Consider the following 18,870-nt stretch of genomic DNA (forward strand, 5'->3'; position numbering starts at 1 on the left):
TCCAAGTTTTTTTGAGGAATCACCATACCATCTACAATAATGGCTGTATGAATTTAAATTCCCACAAGCAATGTAAGAGGATTCCCTTTTCTCCACACCCTCTCAAGCATTTATTCTTTCTGGAATTTTTGTTGATAGCCATTCTGATTATTGTGAGGTGCTTTCTAACTGTAGTTTTGATTTGCATTTCTCTAATAATGAGTGATGTTGAGCATCTTTTCATGTGTTTGTTAGTCTTCTGGATGTCTTCTTTAAAGAAATATCTATTTAGGTCTTTTTCACACTTTTTCTTTGGGTTTTTGTTTTTCTGGTATTGAGTTGTATGAGCTGCTTGTATATTTTGGAAATTAATTCTTTGCCAGTTGTTTGCTATTATTTTCTCCCGTTCTGAGGGATGTCTTTTCACCTTGTTTGTAGTTTCCTTTTCTGTGCAGAAGATTTTAAGTTTAATTAGGTCCCACTTGTTTATTTTGTTTTCATTTCCATTACTCTAGGAGGTGAGTAATAGAGGATCTTGCTTTGATGCCATCGAGTGTTCTGCCTATGTTTTCCTCTAATGTTTTATAGTTTCTGGTCTCACATTTAGGTCTTTAATCCATTTTGAGTTTATCTTTATATATGGCATTAAGAAGTGTTCTAATTTCATTATTTTGCACGTAGCTGTCCAGTTTTTGCAGCACCATTTATTGAAGAGGCTATCTTTACCCCATTGTATATTCTTGCATCCTTTGTCAAAAATAATGTACCCATAGGTGCATGGGTCTATCTCCAGGCTCTCTATCTTGTTCTATTGTTCTATATTTCTGTTTTTTGTGTCAGTACCATACTGTCATGATGACTGTAGCTTTGTAGTATAATCTAAAGTCAGGAAGGTTGATTTGTCCAGCTCCATTCTTCTTTCTCAAGACTACTTTGGCTATTTGGGGTCTTTGGTGTTTCCATTTGAATTATGACATTATTGTTTTAGATTTGTGAAAATGCCATTGGTAATTTGATAGGGATCACATTGAATCTGTAGATTGCCTTTGGTAGTATAGTCATTTTCACAATATGGATTCTTCTACCCAGGAACATGGGATATCTCTCCATGTGTTTGTGTCATTTTGAATTTCTTTCATCAGGGTCTTATAATTTTCTGTATACAGTTATTTTGTCTCCTTAGTTTGGTTTATTCCTTGGTATTTTTTTTTTCTTTGTTGCAATGGTGAATGGGATTGATTCCTTAATTTTTATTTCTGATTTTTAATTGTTAGTATATAGGAATGCAAGTGATTTCTGAGTATTGACCTTGTATCCTGCAACCTTGATAAGTTCACTGATTGGCTCTAGTAATGTTCTTATAGTTTCTTTTTGGTTTTCTATGTATAGTATCATGTCATCTGCAAAACAGTGAGTTTTACTTCTTCTTTTTGGATCTGAATTCCTTTTATTTCTTTTTCTACTCTGATTGCCATAGTGAGGACTTCCAAAACTAGGCTGGATAGTAGTGGTTAAAGTGGACACCCTAGTCTTGTTTCTAATGTTGAGTGAATGCTTTTGGTTTTTCACCATTAGGAATAATGTTTGCTGTGGACTTATCATATATGGTCTTAACTATGTTGAAGTAGGTTCCTTCTATGCCCATTTTTGAAGCACTTTTATGAGTGCTGAATTTTGTCAAAGGCTTTTTCTGCATCTATTGAGATGATCATATGGTTTTTATCATTCAATTTGTTAATTGGGTGTATCACATTGATTGATTTGTATATATTGTAGAATCCTTGCATCCCTGTAATAAACTTGATCATTGGGAAAGGTTGTTGTTGACCCATGAAAAGATGCCTGGATTCTTGGCCTCTGGAAGAGAAGAATTCAATCCGGAGCCAGAGACAAGGCTTGATCACTCAGAGCTTTTGTGTAATAAAGTTTTATTAAAGTATAAAGGAGATAGAGAAAGCTTCTGACATAAGCATCAGAAGGGGGAAGAAAGAGTACCCCCCCTGCTAGTCTTCAGCTGGATGTTATATAGTCACTAGCAGTCTGTTAATGAAAGAAAGGAATGTCTTAAAACTCAGAATGGCACCAGGCCTCTCATCCATAAGATGTATTTGGAATAATCTCGGCACCAGATGATTCATCCCGGGCCATAAAATGATTGACGTGAATCTTGCAGAAGGGCAGATTACCATACAAATAGTTTCTTTTACATAGATTAGGGGAACAATATCTGAGTATAACATCACGGTTTGTCAAGTAGGTTCTGAGCCATTAGGTGGAACCGACTTGAAGACAGAGTCTGGGGTAAATGCATAGTACATTAACATAGCTTAAGACAAACATTTCCATAAGAAAAATGTATAGGTTAACTCAAGGTTTGAGAATAGTTAACTTCAGGTGAGACCAGGTGTTATTACGGCAACATAGTATTTTAAGAGAAATCTTCTTTTAAATTTGTATAGAGAAGGAAAAAATATCTCTAGTTTGTTTCCTCCTGTCACTTAAGAGAGATAAAAATGTCTGACACTTGCAGCCTATTTCCTCTGTTTGGAGACCCCTGGCCTTCCTGCCTGTTACCCTCTCAATTGTGTGAGCTTTCTAATGTGTTGCTGGATTCTGCTTGCTAGAATTTCGTTGAGGATTTTTGCATCTATGTTCATCATTAATATTGGCTGTAATTTTCATTGAGGGGGGGGAGATTTCCTTGCCTGGTTTTGGTATCAGGGTGATCATGGCCTCATAAAATTAGTTTGGAAGTGTTATTTCTTCTGCAATCTTTTTCAAGAGTTTCAGAATAATAGGCAACCTCGTCTCTAAATGTTTGATAGAATTCTCCTGTGAAGCCATCTGACCCTGGGTTTTTGCTTTTTGGAAGATTTTTGATCACAGTTTCAATGTCAGCTTTTGTAATTAGCTTGTTCATAATTTCTATTCCTTCCTGGTTCGGTCTTCGGAGATTGAACTTTTCTAAGCATCTGTCCATTTCAACTAGGTTGTCCATTTTATTAGCATATAATTGCTCCTAATAATCTCCTATGATCCTTTGTATTTCTGTGTTGTCTGTTGTTCAGTTCAATTAAGTCACTCAGTCGTGTCCAACTCTTTGCAACCCCCTGGACTGCAACATAACAGGCCTCCCTGTCCATCACCAACTCCTGGAGTTTACTCAAACTTATGTCCATTGAGTTAGTGATGTCATCCAACCATCTCATCCTCTGTTGTCCCCTTCTCCTCCCACTTTCAATCTTTCCCAGCATCAGGGTCTTTTCAAATGAGTCAGTTGGCCAAAGTATTGGAGTTTCAGCTTGAACATCAGCATCAGTCCTTCCAATGAATATTCAGGACTGATTTCCTTTAGGATGGTCTGGTTGTATCTCCTTGCAGTCCAAGGGGCTCTCAAGTGCCTGATGAACTATGGATGGAGATTGGTGACATTGTACAAGAGACAGGATCAAGATCTTCCCCAACAAAAAGAAATGGAAAAAGGCAAAATGGTTTTCTGAGGAGGCCTTACAAATAGCTGAGAAAATAAGAGAAGCTAAAGGTAAAGGAGAAAAAGCAGGAAATATTCACCTGAATGCAGAATTCCAAGGAAGAGCAAGGACAGATAAGAAAGCCTTCCTCAGTGGTCAGTGCAAAGAAATAGAGGAAAACAATAGAATGGGAAAAACTAGAGAACTCTTCAAGAAAATTAGAGATACCAAGGGAAATTTTCATGCAAAGATGGGCTCAATAAAGGACAGAAATGGTATCGACCTAACACAATCAGAAGATATTAAGAAGAGGTGGCAAGAATACACAGAAGAACTATACAAAATAGATCTTCATGACCCAGATAATCACAATGGTGTGATCACTCACCTAGAGCAAGATCTCCTGGAATGCGAAGTCAAGTCAGGCTTAGGAAGCATCACTACTAATAAAGCAAGTGGAGGTGATGGAATTCCAGTTGAGCTATTTCAAATCCTAAAAGATAATGCTGTGAAAGTGCTGCACTCAATGTGACAACAAATTAGGAAAAGTCAGCAGTGGCCAAAGGACTGGAAAAGGTCAGTTTTCATTCCAATCCCAAAGAAAGGCAATGCCAAAGTTATGTTATAACCACTCTTTTTTTTTTCATTTCTGATTTTGTTGATTTGATTTTTTCTCCTTTTTCCTTGATAAGTCTGGCTAGTGATTTGCCAATTTTGTTTATCATTTCAAAGAACCAACTTTTAGTTTTATTAATATTTGCTGTTGTTTCCTTCATTTTTTTTCCCATTTATTTCTGCCCTGATCTTTATGATCTCTTTCCTTCTGCTAACTTTCAGGTTTTGTTGTTGTTGTTGTTGTTGTTGTTGTTCTGCTTCTTTTTATAGCTACTTTATATGTAGAGTTTGGTTGTCTGTTTTAAGCTTTTTTTGTTTCTTGAGGTAAGATTGTATTGCTATAAACTTCCCCCTGAGAACTACTTTTGCTGAATCCCATAGGTTTTTAGGTTGTCATGTTTTCATTGTCATTTTTTTCTAGGAATCTTTTGAATTCCCTTTTTATTTCTTGAGTAACCTCTTCATTATTTAGTAAGGTATTGTTTAATTTCCATGAGTTTGTGGTTTTTGAAGGGTTTTTTTTTTTTTTTTTTTTTTCCCTGTAGTTGATATCTAGTCTCATAGCATTGTGGTCAGAGAAGATACTTCATATGATTCCAATTTTCTTAAATTTACTGAGGCTTGATTTGTGGCCCAAGATGTAGTCTATCCTGGAGAATGCCCCATGTGCACTTGAGAAGAAAGTATATTCTTCTGCATTTGGATGTAAAGTCCTGAAGATATGAATCAGGTCCATTTGGCCTAATGTTGCATTTAAGGTTTGTGTTTCCTTATTGACTCTCTTTTGATGATCTGTCCATTGGTGTAAGTGGGGTGTTAAAGTCCCCTACTGTTATTGTGTTACTGCCAGTTTCCCCTCTTATGCCTATTAGTGTTTGCCTTCTGTACTGTGGTGCTCCTATGTTTGGTGCATAAATATTTACAACTGTTATGCCTTCTTCTTGGATTGATCCTTTGGTCATTATGTAATGTCCTTCTTTATCTCTTATAATAATTTTTATTTTAAAGTCTGCATTGTCTGAAATAAAGATTGCCACTCTTGCTTTCTTTTGGTTTCCATTCTCATGTAATATCTTTTTCTATCCTTTTACTTTCACTCTCTATGTGTCTCTAGCTCTGAAGTTGGTGGGTCTCTTGTAGGCAGCATATACATGGTCTTGTATCTGTATCCATTCAGTTAGTCTGTGTCTTTCAGTTGGTGAATTTAATAAGTTTAAATTTAAGCAGTTATTGATATATATATTCCCATTGGCATATTCTTTTTTTTTTTTTTTTAGGTCTTTCTTTTCTCTTGTGTTTACTGGCATTTTAAGTCCTTTTAACATTTGTTGTAAGGCTGGTTTGGTGGTGCTAAATACTCTTAACTTTTGCTTGTCTGTAAATCTTTTGATTTCTCCATCAATTTTGAATAAGATCTTTGCAGGATGTAGTAATCTTGTTTGTAATTTTTTTTTCTTCCAGTACTTTATATATATCCTGCCATTCCCTTCTGGCCTGCAGAGTTTCTGCTGAAAGATCCACTGTTAATCCTATGGGTTTTCCCCTGTATGTTTCTTATTGCCTTTTGCCTGCTGCTTTTAGTATACTTTCTTTATGTTTAATATGTTAGCTTGATTAATATGTGTCTTGATGTGTTACCCCCTGGGTTTATCCTGTAAGGGACTCTTTTCTTCTTGAACTTGATTGACTAGTTTCCTTCCCATGTTGGGGAAGTTTTCTGCTGTAATTTCTTCAAAAATTTTCTCAGAGCCTTTCTTTTTTTCTTCTTTCTCTGGGATCCCTATAACTCGATTGTTGGTACATTTAATATTGTCCCAAAGGTCTCTGAGACTATTCTCAATTCTTCTCTTTCCTTTTCCTTTATTCTGTTCTTCTGCAATAATTACCACCATTCTTTCTTCTAGCTCACTTATCCGTTCTTCTGTTTCAGTTATTCTGCTAGTGGTTCCTGCCTAGAGAGTTTTTAATTTCAGTAATTGTATTATTCATCTCTATTTGCTTATTATTTATTTCTTCTATGTCCTTGGTGACTGTATTAACTGTGTTAATTGTTTATTAGATTTTCTCCATTTTATTTTCAAGTCTTCAGAGCATCTTCACTATCATTCTTCTGAATTCTCTTTCAGGTAGATTGCTTATTTCTTCTCTATTTATTTGGTCTCATGAGTCTCTACCTTGTTTTTTCATTTGTGCTGTATTTCTCTGTCTTTTCTCTCTCTCTTTTTTTTTTTTTTTCTGTCTTGCTCCACTTGAGGACTCTTTTTTCCATGCTTTAGGGTTGTAGTCCTCCTTTTGTTTTTTGCCCTTGTAGGGAAAGATTGGTTGAGTAGTTTGTGTTGACTTCTTGTTTGTGGTGACTTGTGCCTGTGTTCTAGTGGAAGGAGATCAAGCAAATCAAGCAAGTAATTACAGAAATAATGTGACATATTTACACACTTCCACAGAAACAGTCATAACCAAAATGTTCTAAATAAAGGAGTACAGAAGATTGACCTGGTGAACAAGGGAAAGCAAAAGTCATATCAATCAATTAAAAGCAGAGCTAACTAATGCTCATTTTGGAAATCTGATCCTGAGCAGAGTGCCAACTGGGAAATATTGCAAAGAGAGCACAACAATTTAGCTTATATGGTGAAAAAAGAAAGAATTAAGGAAAAAAAAGGAGAAGATATAGATAAAAGAGGAGAATGGAGAGCAGAGAAAAGGAAGGAGTAGAACAGATGGTAAAGAAAAAGAAAAGAAAAAATAGAAAAGAGAAGCTAAATACACATATGTGAAAAGGATTTATATATATTCAGGAATAGCTACAGCTTGTGAAGAACTATAAGAAAAGCTGTCAAATATATCAGAAACATCAGAAAAATCACAAAAAAAGTTATCAAAGAAGTAGTTCTTGGTTTTGGAGTCTGCCCCTGTGGATGGGGTTGGATCAGTGTCCTGTGATGTTTTCCTGGTTGGGGGACCCTGTGCCTGTGTTCTAATCAATGGAGCTGGATCTCATCTTTCTGAAGGGCAGTGCAGTGTTCAGTAGTAAGTTTTGGGGTCTCTATGGGTTCAATATGTCTTTGGGCAGTCCTTCTGGCTTTGTCAGTGTTAGACACGTCTATTTCCATAGCCGTGTCAAAGTGGCCCTATCAGCATATCTTCACTGCCACCAGCCCCCTACTTGTCCCTGGAATCTTTGCTGGTATTTTTGTTTCCAGGTTGCACACTGCACTGCCAGCTGAAGCTTGCTAATTAGGGGCTTGTGTGGTCTTTTCTCAGCTCCCTAACTGTGCCCTCTGCATCACAAACACTTGGGTGGGCTTCCCTCAGCCCCATGAGCTTGCCCTCTATGCCATAGGGCTTGTGCACACTTGTTTCAGTTCACTGGGCCTGCCTTCCATGTCACAAGGCTTGTGTGAACTTGTTGGCTCTCTAAGCCTGCCCTCTGCAACACAGGTCTTATCTGCACTTGTCTCAGCTCCCAGGGCCCACCCTCTATGTCTGTGGCTTGTGTGCACTTGTCTTGGTTCTCTGGACCCACACTCTGTGCCATGAGATTTGTGTGCACTGCAGAGGTTTGTATGCCTCACCTCTCTGGGCTCACCTGGGCCTGCCCTCTGCACCACGAGAGTTGAGTGCACTTGAGAGATTTGTATGCTGTGCCACTCTTGGCTACCTGGGCCCACCCTCTGTGATGTGAGGATTATGTTTATTGCAGAGGTTTTCATGCTACCCCTCTCACAGCACCCGGGCCCATCCTCTGCACCTCTGGCTTCTGTGGGCTTCTCTCTGTTCCTTGACCCAGCTGTCTGGTCTGGGCCACAGTCCATGAGTTTTTATGGGCTGGGAAGCGCAACTTTCTGTTTTCTGCCCTCTAAATCCCTGCTTTGTCCAGCTTCTGAGATTCTTCAGCTCCCTCTTGGGCCCCTCTGTGAGGGAGCTTCCCAGTGCACAGGAACTCTTCCTGCTTCATGACTCCCACCCACCCTCAGGTCATAAGCTCCCTTCAAGAAGTTCTCCATCTTTTCCCTTTTTATGACTCCATTCTCTCCCCTACTTTATTACAGGGAGCTTAGTCTGCTCCCATGGAGGCTTGGGGTATTCTGCTGTCACCTAGAGTTTGCTTTGTAGGAGTTATTCCATATCATGATGAGTTTTTGATGTATTTGTGGGGAGGCAGGCTTGACGATCTCCCTGTCTTACTGTTCTGCCTTCTTCTTCAGACCTCTTTTCTCTTGAAATGGTATAGTATTTCCTAGGTATGTTTTTACAAAGTTCTAAAAATGCAAAGCAAACAAACAAAAAACATACCAAAACATTTTTTGTGAACCTGGGAACTTGGGCATGATAGCAAAAAATGTATTGTCCAATTGTGAGAGCTCAACAGTTACAGCTTCAACCCTGCCAGAAAATCACACTGGTTAATTTCTGTCTTTATTACAACATCTGTGGTCTAGGTTTTTAGTTTACTGAATTAAACAGGCTGCTTGCCACTTCTTTCTGGCAAGTCATCTGACAGTACAGATTCACTGCTGCTGCTACTGCTGCTAAGTCATTCAGTCGTGTCCAACTCTGTGCAACCCCATAGATGGCAGCCCACCAGGCTCCCCCGTCCCTGGGATTCTCCAGGCAAGAACACTGGAGTGGGTTGCCATTTCCTTCTCCAATGCAAGAAAGTGAAAAGTGAAAATGAAGTCACTCAGTCATGTCTGACTCTTCGCAACACCATGGACTACAGCCTACCAGGCTCCTCCATCCATGGGATTTCCCAGGCAAGAGTACTGGAGTGGGGTGCCATCAGGGTAAAAACAGGGATGGCAGTCAACAACACAGAACAGTTGTTCCTGACTTCATTTTTCATGGAATGATACTTTGAGTCCAAGTAGTGTCTTTACACAGCTCTGAAACTGCAGAGAAACATGTTTTTGTGAACCTGGACATTGGGACCTGATAGCAAAAGAAGTATTTTCCCCTAGTGAAATCTAGATAGTTTCAGCCTTACACTTGCCAGAAAAACACACCAACTCATTTTTCTCTGAATTACGAAAACACCTTTGGTCATGATGTTGAGTTTTCTGAAATAAAAAGGATGCTTCCCACTGCAAACCAGGAAGCCATCTGGCAGTACAGTTTCACCTAATCAGGGTAACAATGACTTAGGCAGTCAACCCTCACAGAACACTCTCCCCTGAAAATTTTTTGCAGCCTTAAACCTGTCAGAAAAAAACATTGGGTCATTTTTCTCTTCATTGAAACAACAGATCTGGTCTAGATATTGAGATTTCTGAAAGAAACGGGAGGCTTGATATTTCTTCCTGGTAAATCATCTGACAGTAATTTCAACTAATCAGAGTAACAACAGGTATGGCAGTCAACAATCACAGAACACTCTCCCTGACATCTTTTTTTCATGTAATGGTAACCTGTGTCCTATGAATATCTACACAGCTCTGAAATTGCAGTGAAATGTTTTTGTGAACTTGGGAATTGGGGCCTGATGGCAAAAGAAGTACTTATCCACTGTAAAGGCTGGTAGTTGTAGCCCCAAGCAATCCAGAAAAACACACTCGTTCATTTTTCTATTCATTACAACAGCTTTGGTCGATTTCTTGAGTTTTCTGAAAGAAAAAGGCTTTACTTTGGGCCTTTAAGTTAAAAGCAATATTTTCCAAATGTCAAATCTGGGTAATTGTAGCCTCAAATCTGCGTGAAAAAAACACAGTTTCATTTTTCTCTTCATTAAAACAACAGCTTTGGTCTAGTTTTGGAATTTTCTGAATGAAACAGGCTGCTAGCCACTTCTTGCTGGCAAGTGATCTTTCAGAACAGTTTCACCTAATCAATATAACAACAGGTATGGCAGTCAACACCCACAGAATACTCTCCCCTGATCTCTTTTGTCATTCTCATGGAATGGTATATTGTGTCTTATAATTGTGTTTTACACAGCTCTGAAACTGTAGGCAAAGCTTTTTTTTTTTTTTTTTTTTAACCTGAGCATTGGGGCCTGATGTCAAGAAGGAGTACTTTCCCCCAGTGAAAGCTGGATAGTTGCAGCCTTAAACTTGCCAGGAAAACACACTGGTTCATTTTCCATTCATCACAACAGCTTTGGTCTAGTTTTTTAGTTTCCTGAAAGCAACAGGTTGTTTGCTACTTCTTGCTGAAAAGTCATCTGACAGTACAGTTTCACCTAATCAGAGTAAACACCAATATGGTAGTCCAGACTCACAGAACACTCTTTGCTGACACCTTTTCTCATGAAATGGTACAATGTGTCCTAGTAGTGTCTTTACACAGCTCTGAAACTGAAAGGAAACAGGCTTTGTGAACCTGAGATTTGGGGCCTGATGGCAAAAGACATATTTTCCCCCAGTGAAAACTGGATAGTTGTAGTCTTAAGTTTGCCAGAAAAACACACTGATTCATTTTTTTTTTCCATTAATACAACAGCTTTGGTCTCCTTTTGGAGTTTTCTGAAAGAAACAGGATGCTTACCACTTCATGCTAGGAAGTCATCTATCAGTATGTTTCACCTAATAAGGGTAACAGAAGGTATGACAGTCAACACTCACAGAACACCCTCCCCTCACCTCTTTTCTAACGGAATGGTACATGGTGTTCTAACAGTGTCTTTACTAAGCTTTGAAACTGTGGGAAATCAGTTTTTGTGATCCAGGAAATTGGGTCCTGATGGCAAAATAATTATTTTCCCCCAGTGAAACTGGGTAGTTGCAGCCCTAAACATGCCAGAAAGGCACACTGGTTCATTTTTCTCTTCATTACAATAGCGTTTCTCATTGTTTTGAGTTTCTGAAATAAAAAGGATGCCTCTGAAATCTGGCTGGGAAGTCATCTGACAGAACAGTTTCACCTAATCACAGTAACTGCTGGTATGGTAATCAACACTAACAGAACACTCTCACCTGACATCTTTTCTCATGGATTCATACAGTGTGTCCTATAAATGTCTTTACACAGCTCTGAAACTGCATGAAAACATGTTTTTGTGAACCTGGGAATTGGGGCCTGATGGCAAAGAAGTATCTTCTCCTAGTGAATGCTGGAGAGTTACAGCTTTAAACTTGCCAGAAAAACACTGGTTCAATTTTAATTTTATTGAAACAGCAGCTTTGGTCATGATTTTGAGTTTTCTGAAATATAAAGGCTTCTTCCAACTTCTTGTCGGAAGTTATCTGACATTTCTGTCTCACCTAGTAAGAGTAACAACAGATACAGCAGTGCATATTCACAGAACACTTTCCCCTGCAAATTTTCTCATGGAATGATACAGCATGCCACAACTCTGAAATGGTCAGCCTTGTTAATCTGGGAATAGGGACTGTATGGCAAAAGCTATATTTTCCATCTTTGGAAAGTGGATAATTGCAGCCTCAAACCTTCCAGAAAAGCACACTGGTTCTGTTATCTCTTCATTACAACAACAGTTTTGGTCAAGTTTTTAAGTTTTCTGAGGGAAAAAAAAAAAAAACAAAACAAAACAGGCTGCTTCCCACTTATTACTGGGAAGTCACCAGACAGTACTGTTTCACCTAATCAGGGTATGACAGTCAACACTCAAAAACACTCTCCTCTGACTTCTTTTCTCAAGAAATGATACAGTGTTTCCTAGATGTGTCTTTACAAAGCTCTGAAAAAACAGGAAAACATTTTTGTGAACATGGGAATTGGGGAATCAGGGCAAAAGAAATATTTTCCCACTGTGAAACCTGAATAGTTTCAGCATGAAACCTGAAATAAAGCACAATGGTTAATTTTTTCCTTCATTACAACAACAGCTATGGACAAGTATTTGTGTTTTATGAAAAGAAACAGGAGCTTCCACTTCTTGATGGGAAGTCATCAGAAAGTACAAAATCACCTAATTAGGATAACAAGAAGTATGGCAGTCAACACTCAAAAAACACACTCCCCTGGCCTCATTTCTCATGGAATAGTATCTGACCATACAGTTTCATCTAATTAGAGTAACAACGACTATGGCAGTCAACACTTACAAAACATACTCCCTTGACATCTTTTCTCATGGAATAGTACAATGTGTCCTAAAGTGTCTTCCACAGCTCTGAAAATTGAAAGATGCTTGCTCCTTGGAAGAAAAACTATGACCAACGTATTAAAAAGCAGAGACATTACTTTGCCGAAAAGGACCCGTCTAAGTCAAAGCTATGGTTTTTCCAGTAGTCACATGTGGATGTGAGAATTGGACCATAAAGAAAGCTGAGCACTGAAGAATTGATGCTTTTGAACTGTGGTGTTGGAGAACACTCTTGAGAGTCCCTTGGACTGCACGGAGAACCAGTCAATCCTAAAGGAAAACAATGCTGCCATTCACTGGAAGGACTGATGCTATCACAGCAATATTTTGTCCACCTGATGCAAAGAGCCGACTCAACAGAAAACCCTCAGATGTTGGGAAAGACGGAAGGCAGGAGGAGAAGGGGATGGCAGAGGACAAGATGGTTGGATGGCATCATTGACTCAATAGACATGAGTTTGAGCAAACTCTGGGAGATGGTGAAGGACAGGGAAGCCTGTTGTGCTGTGGTCAACGGATCGAAAAAGAGTTGGACCCAACTGAGTGACTGAGCAAAAATCAGGATTTAGGCATTGTTGTTGTTCAATCACTCATTCTGATTAACTTCCTGTAATGCAGTTCCTGTTCTGGCTGCTGTGGGATTGCGGTTGAGGCTATGAGGCTTGTGTAAGCTTCCTAATGGAAGGGACTGGTGGTGTGCAAACTTCATTCTTGCTCTGGTGGGCAGGGCTGTGCTCAGTAAAAGTCGAACTATCTGCTGATGAGTGGGGCTGTGCTTCCTCTCTGTTAGATGTTTGGCCTAAGGCGACCCAGCCCTGGGGCTCTTTGGGCTCTAGGATAGAGTTAATGGCAACCTCCAAGAGGGCTTATGCCAAAGGGAAGCTTCCAGGACTGCTGTTGCCAGTGCCCCTGTCCCTGCAGTGAGCCACTGCTAACCCACATCTGCAACACTAGTGGGTAGGTTTGTCTGCTTCAGTCTCTTGTGCTGTCACTGCTCCTTTCCCTTGAGCCTTGGGGCAGGCACAGCTCTGTCTGTGCCCTCCAAAAGTGGCATCTCTGTTTTCCCCAGGGCATTGGAAGGCTTGTAACCAAATCCCACTGGTGGTCAATGACAGATTCCCTGGAGATTCCAGTCCCTGTGCCAGATTCCCAGACCGGGAAGCCTGATGTGGGGCTCTGAACCTTCACACCAGTGGGAGAACGTCTTTGGAATTATTCTTCTCCAGTTTGTGGTTCCCGCTCCTGGCCGGTATGGGATTTCACTTTCCCATGTTTTGATTTTCCTGTCTCGTTGCGGTTTCTGCTTTGTCTTTGGACAAGAGATATCTGTTTTTGGTGAGCTCCAGTATCCTCCTGTCAATGGTTGTTCAACAGCTAGTTGCAGTTTTGGTGCAATCTCAGGAGGAGAGGAGCACATGTCCTTCTACTCCACCATCCTGAAAGACAAGCGTGAGTTCTCTGTTCTTACACAGGCTTGGGAGGAGGGTATGGAAAGCAATTCCAGTGTTCTTGCCTGGAGAATCCTGTGGACAGAGGAGCCTCGAGGGCTACAGTCCATGGGGTCACAAGGAGTCAGACATGACTGAAGTGACTTAGCAGGCACACAGGCTTGAACTTTCTGCTCTGTTCAGCCGCTATGTCATGTCTGCCTCTTTGTAGCCCCATGGACTCCAGCACACCAGGCTTCCCTGTCCTTCACTATCACTCGGAGTTTGCTCAAGTTCATGTCCATTGAGTCACTGATGCTATCTAACCGTCTCATCCTCTGCCAGCCCCTTTTCCTTTTGTTTTCAATCTTTCCCAACATCAGGGTCCTTTCACATCAGTGCCCAAAGTACCTAAGCTTCAGCTTCAGCATCAATCCTTCCCATGAATATTCAGGGCTGATTTCCTTTAAGATTGATTGACTTGATTTCCTTGCAGCACAGACGACTCTCAAGAGTCTTCTCAAGCACAAAACTAACAGTATTTAAATTTATAGCAGATACGCTTTCACAGTAGCTCATGGCTTTGGAATGGTGTAGAAGCAACACGACTTCCTAACTGCCAAGGGAAGCAAAATTTAAGATGGCTTCTGTTCAGGGATTAGGGGGTGCAATCTTTACCGAGGCATTCTAAACTTGATGCTCTGGAAGCTAAGGCAAATCAAATCACCTTGCTGATACTTCCCCAAGGAATGCTGCTCTTAAAGTAACCAGCAGTAGCCAAATCTCTGTCATGGTGCACAGGGATATTTCCCCAAATTATAACTTGGGAAAACTGGCTAGAGGGGCCTGACACTTAGCCTCAGAGAAGGGAAAGAAAGACTGGAGGGTTAAACAATTGTTGGTTTGATTAAAAGGGAAAGATCCGAGTCAGACCAAATAGCAATGCAGCTTTACTGGAGACTAAAATTCCCCCTAGGAGCCATTGTAACTTGCATTAAACTACTACCAACTGATGGAATGATAGCATCTGTGAATCCCTGTTGGTGGGGAAACACTAACAAGGGGCCAAAAAGCACCTACCTCAATGGATCTCAAGGTGTGAGGCCTGCTTAGCTTCGGAAAACACTGACAATCTCTTTCTTGAGAGGCAGCAAATGCATTCTTTCAGCAATGAGTTAAAGTTGGTGATGTTTCCCAACCTCCAGTATTTGGTTTTTGCATTTGGGGTAGGGTGGAGGGAAGGAGCAGTTCTAATAGGTGTGTGTTCTTGTTGCTCAGTCACTAAATCATGTCCGACTCTTTGTGACCCCATGAACTGCAGCATGACAGGCTTCCCTGTCCTTCACTATCTCCCAGAGCTTGCTCAGATTGCTGTTCACTGAGTCGGTCATGCTATCGACCCATCTCATCCTCTGTTGCCCTCTTCTCCTATTGCCTTCAATCTCTCCCAGCATCAGGGTCTTTTCCAACAGGTGCGTGGTGCTATCCTATTCTTTTCATCTGTAGCTCCCTTACAGTGTATGATGTGTATCATTCTTGTGTCAACTTAGCTATTATTAGCTGTATATCATCTTTGAAATAATGTGACCCACTTGTCCAAAATACACCCCAGAGAAGACTGGCTGTAATCCTCCTGGACAGTTTAAATGGCCTCAGTGGAGCATTCAGGCACTGGAAGTAGGATTCCTTACAAGCTCCTCCACCCTGTGGATGTGTTTAAGTCACGGTCGGTATGTTTTCACATTGGACAGAAACCTTTCCTTGCAGACAGGCTACTGCCTCTTCTGTGGCTAAAGTCCTTGAGGAAGATTATCCCTATCTGGGGAACTCCTCTCAAACTTCAAAATGATCGAGGCCCCCCATTTTACTGGTCAGTTACTTCCACAACTCTGCACAATTTGGCTAGTTTTACAACACTTTCACGACACTGACCAGCCTCACTCCTCTGGTGTAGTCTGGTTTAACGACATTATTAAGACTCAGTTGGCAAGATTTGTGGAGGCCCTCCAATTACCTTGGCCAAAAGCATTGCCTTTTGGTCCTTCTGAATCACAGATCCACTCTATTTGGAACGCATAAACTCTCACCCTTTGAGACAGTCACAGGATGGTTACTTGTCTCCGGCCTCTTTTAACCCACCACTGAGAAGAGGAGAAGTTCTCTGATATTCCAACATACCTTGCAACAGGGAGGTTACATCTACTGGCAGAAACACTTCCAGAAGGAGTCACCTCTACCTTGCTGGGAAGGCCCCTATCAGGTACTGCTAGCCAGCCCTTGTGCCACCAAGCTCCAGGGAATAGCCTCTTGGACTCATATGACACACTTAAAGAAAGCACCGCTCCTGACAGGACCCACACAGTACCTAGTGATCTGAGAGTTGAGGTTTTCTGAAGTGGAAGCAGACATGATATCTGACAAGACAGCCTTCCCAGGATATTCAGAGTACGTCTCTTGAAAGTTTGTCTGCCAAACCTCTGATGGGGGCATGATGCTTCAGGTGGTCTATGATCTTGAAAACACGAACTTTAGAGAAAAAGTGCCTGAGAGTTCTTCCTCTGGCCCCTCCTTCTTACTCTAAAATGACTTCAATATGCTTCCAGACTCTTGGCTTTCACTCTAACATGGGATGCTATGCCCAGGAGAGGTCTTTCCTGGCATAGGGGCATGGAGGGGGGAGGAGGGGAAGGAGGGTGGGCAGGGGTTGGCGGAAAGCTGCTGAAACTGAAAAAATCTAACTCTTGATCATTGATGCTTTCGGAGAAAGATTTTGGTCAAACAGGTGAGGGGTAAAAATTAAGAGACATTTCCATTAAGATAGAGTTGGGACACCAGAAGGGAGGGCTCTCAGACATGACAGCAGAGCCCAACAGGAAGAAAAAAGCCTACCTCTTCTTGCGTGCTAAGAGCTCAGCCAAATAGACACTGTCAGGACTCAGCGAATGAAGAGCCACCATACCTCAAAGCCTCAGTTTCCCATGGACACTTTGTTTAGCGCAGCCTTCCTAAACTCCCCATTCTTCCAAAGAGTTATCTTCTTCCTGTTAGGGAAGCTTGTGCATGGTTCAGCATGGTTGTAGACCCTGAATTGCAATTCTCTGTTGATCTAGAGTAAACTCATTTTTGGTGGAGCAATCCCTGGCAGTCTATTGTCAACACAATCTTAACACTAGTCTGGATAAACATGCGCTACCTTAGGGTCCTCTTAGCACTAGCTTTCTAGGCCTGGCAGCCTTCAGAAGGGAAACAAAAACAAAACAAACAGACAAAACCCACAGCAGGTTTCTTGGATTGGGTCTTCAAATCACACGGCTGTCTTCTTGCCTCAAGTGACACAACATGCCTGACCCACACAATGGGCTCCCCAGGGGTCGGAAGAGGACCAGAGATTTGTGAGAGAATATTGAGTGAGTCCCCTTAGAAGGCTGTGAATCTCCCCAACCAAGGAAGAGTGGTGGAACATAGGTCCACTCCTCACATCCACTCAGGCAAGCAAGAGGGTGCTCAAGGCCCTTCCCTAGAGCTTCAAATGTGCCTCCTTCTCTGCCATGAAGCAGGAGTACTATGATGTGGTGGCAGAGGGCTGGGGCAAAGTATATTTGCCCTGCCCACCCTTCCCCCTAGCTCAAGCTACTGCAAGGACCCACCCTGCCCCTACCCCTCGAGAGCTCACCAGCACCATGGCAGCCATTGTTTGGTCCACGTCCGGGTTGTCTCAGGAGATGCCACAGGTCTCTCCAAGACTCTCGGACTAAATCCAGAGAGCCCTTGGCCCTAACCCACAAACCTCCCAAAGAGAGGCCCCTGCCTCCAGCCCGAGTCCCCTCCCACCCTTCCAACCACAGAAGGACAAATTACCCTCTGATTCTCAGACAAAGGAGAGCAAGGATGACCTGATGAGTGAGGCGGGAGAGGCCACACTCACGGACGTGGCCACTTCTTTCTGCCCTCATGCCACGTGGAAACCCCTAGCATCCTTGGGAGGTGGAGACCAGACCCTATCCCTAGACACAAGCCACCTCAGCGGGGATGGGATCCCCAAAACCACCACCGGGGGCACCAAGGGAAAAGCGCCTAAGAAGGTCATCGCTAGGAGTGTCCTAGGCTCTGTTGTGCGGTTTAAGGAGAAGAAAGGGTATGGCTTCATCAGCATGCACAATACTCAGGAAGATGTGTTTGTTCACCATACGGCCATCACCAGGAAAAACCCCTGCATGTACCGAGGCAGCGTGGAGAATGGTGAGACAGTGGAGTTCGATGTGGTGCAGGGCGAGCAGGGCACCAAGGCCGCTAAAGTGACCGGGCCAGTGGACGCACCACTGAAGGGAAGCCACTACACTGCCCACCATAGCAGCATCCGCCGGGGCTTCAGCATCCACAGCCATGCACCGCCACCGCGAGGTCCCAAGAGCACGGAAGGCGACGCTGATGAATGCGAGGGCAGCTGCGAAGGCTTCACCGCACCCCAGGGCCTCAGACGCCCTCTGCCTGGCCACTCCCAAGACCAACGACTGAGGCATTTCCTGCCCTCCTGCAGGGCCCCATCTATGACCCACCACCCATGGATCCTGGCTACCACCAGCAGCCCCCGGTCAGACTGGCAGCCTGGGTCCACCCACATCACAAGGCTGGAGGGGCATCCTAGGCGGGGTCAGGGCCTGCTGAGTTTCCCTAGGGGCTGAGGCACCACTCCTGGTCCAAGATGCTCACCAGGCGTCTCAGAGCAGCTGGAGAAAGAGCACAGCAAGAGCGGGCACGAAGCCAGCAAAATCCGCCACAGAAGCCCCCTCCACACTATGGATCCTGCCATCCCCAAAACCCATGCTGCCACCCCCAGCAAGTGCCTGGTGCCCAGGGACAGGATTCCGATGGAGGAGAGTGCAAGATCAGGAAGAGGCCCACTGAAACACCTGCTTCTGTCTCTGTGGTCAAGAAGAATGACACCCTGAGGAGGAGAATCCCTTGGTTATGGATGTGCCCTCTGCCCCCCTGGCCTAGTCACAGCTGAGCTTGCTCCCCAGGGACTCCCTTCCCTGGGCTACAGGTGATGTCCCCTTGAGGAGCTCACTCCAAACATGCACACAGATTGTTAGATTTGGGCCCTGAAAAAGACACATGTCCTTTCCGTAAGGTAAGAAGATAAATTACAAGATCTATGTAATTCAAATTCCCTCATACTATCTGCCTTGGTAGTTTCCCTACACACACACACTCACACACCCACACACACACACAAGCACAGAAACACACACTTCTGAACCTATATTTAATGGTCTGACCAGGATCACACGTATTATTCTGCATCCCCAGGTGAATTTCATGAAGTAACGTTAAA

The 18,870-nt window shown here is 42.5% G+C and overlaps 1 pseudogene; it reads left to right on the forward strand.

The window, feature by feature from the left end:
• The first annotated feature begins 17,431 nt into the window (after positions 1 to 17,431).
• Positions 17,432 to 18,533, forward strand: LOC147340277 (Y-box-binding protein 3-like; annotated as a pseudogene).
• Positions 18,534 to 18,870: the final 337 nt, after the last annotated feature.

This window comes from Bos grunniens, chromosome X (assembly GCF_055505025.1).
Source record: "Bos grunniens cultivar Pamir isolate PY7600 chromosome X, Bosgru_T2T1.0, whole genome shotgun sequence".
NCBI classification, from domain to species: domain Eukaryota; kingdom Metazoa; phylum Chordata; class Mammalia; order Artiodactyla; family Bovidae; genus Bos; species Bos grunniens.